The sequence below is a fragment of the Myotis brandtii genome, unplaced genomic scaffold (genome assembly GCF_000412655.1).
Source record: "Myotis brandtii unplaced genomic scaffold, ASM41265v1 scaffold1102, whole genome shotgun sequence".
Lineage (NCBI taxonomy): Eukaryota > Metazoa > Chordata > Mammalia > Chiroptera > Vespertilionidae > Myotis > Myotis brandtii.
The window spans coordinates 1,139,182-1,143,032 of NW_005353757.1; positions in this window are offsets into that span (position 1 = coordinate 1,139,182).

Below are 3,851 nucleotides of genomic sequence, written 5' to 3' on the forward strand. Positions count from 1 at the left end.
AATATTTCTCTCTAATCATTGATGTTTCTATCTCATCCTCTCCCTTCCTCTCTGAAATCAATAAAAAAATATTTTTTAAAAAAGTTGTCAATACTTTTGTAAACAGTTCTGATTTTTGGTTCATGTGACTATATTACCAAGGAAAGTAATGATCTTTTTAAACTAATAAAGGTAAATCTTTTTCTATTTTGAACTATAAATGATATTTTCTCAATATTTACCAACTAAACTTGATAAATTTAATGATTTATAATTGTGAGTGTTACTTTTACATGTGCTATATAATCCTGTTCATATCAATTATTTTCTTCAAATAAACATAGTTGCAGTATTCACTTATTCAATATCTTTCTTTGCATTGGCTGTGGAATTGATCAGTCTTTCCTTCTACTTGCTTTAGTTGTCTAAATATACCCCTCTTATAAGGGAGTTTAATATACTAACATTGACATTTTTTTCACAATGATTTCCACTGTGACCATTTGTGGCTGTTTCATAAAGTCCATTAACTAGCTCTTGCACAAGAGACAATGAAGCTGCAGTTCATGTTTCAAAGTTAAAGCAAACACTTGACATTCTTCTCACACTTCAGTTTTACCCTTATGACTCATCTCTGCTTTCATTCAACCTGGGTAGGTGAAAAGATCACCGGGTGAGATCAAAAGAATGATTCTATTCCTAGTTCCTTCACTTATTAAATGATCATGGTTATGTGGCTTAACCCCTTGGAGACTGTTTTAAATTATAGCAAAGATATAATCACGGTTATTCTGCATAAAGCACAAAGAAGTTATCATGACCACATGAGATATTATCATATAAAGTACTTTAACAAAAGCAGACTTGTACAACTTTATATTATTGCCTTCAGCACAAAGAGATGTTTTAATATGCTGCACAGATTCTGAAATCCAAATAAAACAGTAACTTTGAAGTAAAACGGTGTTCACATTTTGCTGTATCATTGAAAATAATGATCTTTCACATGTGAGTTCTGTTTTAATTTGCTTCTATCTTTTCACCAAAAGTAATATTTTATAGCAGCTACTCCCTCTGGTGTTCAAATGTCCTTGTTTTCACGTGTTGTTACTAGTAAACTAGGGGGTTGGAGGGGGGCAGAACTCAGGAATAAAATGAAACAGAATTCACCTCTGTGTTACCTGGAATACTCTTATAATTACCTCTTTCTTTCTTAATGTAGATTATTCAAACTTTCTTTTTGAGAACTAGTCTTTGATCGGTGCAGTCTAAAGCTTTTAATTTTAATGGCATACGTTGCAAAAATGCTAGAAATTGAACATCTTATCTTATTAGACAAAGGAGTCAGTCAGAGATGGTGTTATTAGATGTCAGGAGCTATTGTGGCTTCTGCACTCAGGGGATTTTGTTTCTAGACTCTAAGTGGTAACTGAATAATTGTGAAATTTACTGCAAAACAAGTAACATTTTTGGCAAATCTTATTCTGAGTCTGAACTCTGAACTTATGAACTCCTAAGTTTTGTTAAACTGACTGAGTTTATTCATCTTAAATGTACACGATGCTACGTAGGATTCAAAAGAATCCACAAGCTTGTTTTCAGTAGATTTATTATCTTTTGAGTTCTATCACTTTGCTCATAAGTATGTAAGATATGGAAGCAGCCCAAGTGCCCATCGATAGAGGAATTATGGTACTATATACAATGTAATATTACTCAGCCATAAAAAGAGAATGAAATCTTACCATTTGGGACAACAGAATATTATACTAAGAGAAATACCTCAGAGAAAGACAAATACCACATGATTTCACTTATATGTGAAATCTAAAGAACAAATAAACAAACAAAATTGAAACAGACTCATAGGGAGGGACACTGGGTTCAAAAAGTGAAGGGATTACGAAGTGAAAATTGGTAGTTACAAAACAGTCATGGGGATGTAAAGTACAGCATAGGAGGCCTGTCTGGTTTGGCTCAGTGGATAGAGCGTCGGCCTGCGGACTGAAAGGTCCCAGGTTCGATTCCAGTCAAGGGCATGTACGGTGGTTGCAGGCACATCCCCAGTTGGGGGGGTGCAGGAGGCAGCTGATCGATGTTTCTCTCTCATCGATGTTTCTAACTCTCTATCCCTCTCCCTTCCTCTCTGTAAAAAACCAATAAAAAAGAAAAAGAAAAAGTACAGCATAGGAAATTTAGTCAGTAATATTATAATAACTATGTATGGTGCCAAATAGGTACTGGAAATATTGGGAGGAGTACTTTGTAAAGTATATGATTAGCTAACCACTATGCTGTACACCTGAAACTAATGCAAAATAATATATAATTTAAAATGTAATTGAAAAATAAAATAAAAAGGAGTATATAAGAAAATGGATAAGAAAATACTTTTGGTAAATCAAAAGGATAAGAAACAAAGTTAATAAATCAAATATAACCCCTGTCTCAAATTAATGCTACCTTTCAAAGACATGCTAACCTTCTATCAGTACCTGCTCTGATTTCAAGCCCATTCAATCCATTTTTGCTTCTTTACTATGAAATGTAACATATAACCTGCCATTTTCTTAATCCATTCAGTGAATATATGTTTTGTGGATGCCAAATACAGTATTGGGGTATATCAGTAGTAATATTATTATGAATATTTATTAAATCAAAATATTTTTCAGTCTTTGCATACAAAACAGGGGGATTGGTGAGGTCAAGCAAACCAAGTGAGTTGGGGGGTGGGGGGTTGTTTCTGTGGGATTCCCTGGATACATTCTGGGGATTCTGCACAGTTTCTCCTGGGCCATTCGAAGGCAAAGCAGAAAGCGCTTTTCAGGGACTGAGGAGTGCCTCAGTTCTTAGAAAACCAGTCATCCTCCAAAAGAGCAATGGGTCAATTCCTCAATGGTCAGTGCTTTTGTGAACCTGACTTCAATGTCCATGTCTGCTGGGTTGTGAATCAGTAGTTTGGGTTTTCCCCAAAGATTAAAAGCTCCTGACCTTCTTGCTCTTTCTTGAAATTCATGGTTTTATACATAAAGTGAAATTATGAGACAATCATATGAACTATGAGCAATACTTAAATAATGTGCTCATGGTTTTAAAGTGGCTTTTCTGATTCAGTTCTCAGAAGATGAAGATCTGAAGTGCCTTCAGCTGTGCTCCAAACCAGTGTTTGCAAGTAGAGTGGGGGCAATAAAGATGGAAATGGAGAGGCATCCTCCTCTGCTCCAGGCCTATTTGGGGTGGACTGTACTGGTGGAGGAAGGAGGGGTTCAGGAAATCTTTATGAAAAATATCCCCAGGGGAATCTCCTCTTACTATCTCTTTTCTAAGCTACATGTGTCGCATACAAACACTGGGAAAGAGAGCGTATTCCCAGAATTGCAGTTTTAATAATGACAGATGTACCCACTAGGGCTGAGCTAAGGATAAGGGACCCTATTGTTGTGATAGAAAACAGAGAAAATAATAAAAGAATCCCTTGCAGTTCTAATATGTTTCTGCAAAGTGTTATGCAAATAAAATTATGGGAGATATGGTATCACTAAGCACCACATGAAAAATTTTGACTTTCTACCAATAATGCACGTAGTATCTAATCAGCTGAGACGCAATGTGGCTTCAACATGTGTTAACCCTTGGCCTGGCAGGATTGAATCAGGTCGCCATGTCTCTCCACAATAGCCAATGAGGACGTCCTTTGGTCAGTATGTGGTCTAGTCATGACCTACCATGTGTGGGTGTAACTATGTTTTAACCACAGTGGAAACATTTAATGCTGATGATTAAAAGAGCAAGGAAACATCTGCTTGGGGCATCTCTGTGTTGATGTTGTTTTGTGTCACTAATGTTTTTTTGTCATATTCCAAGCCAAT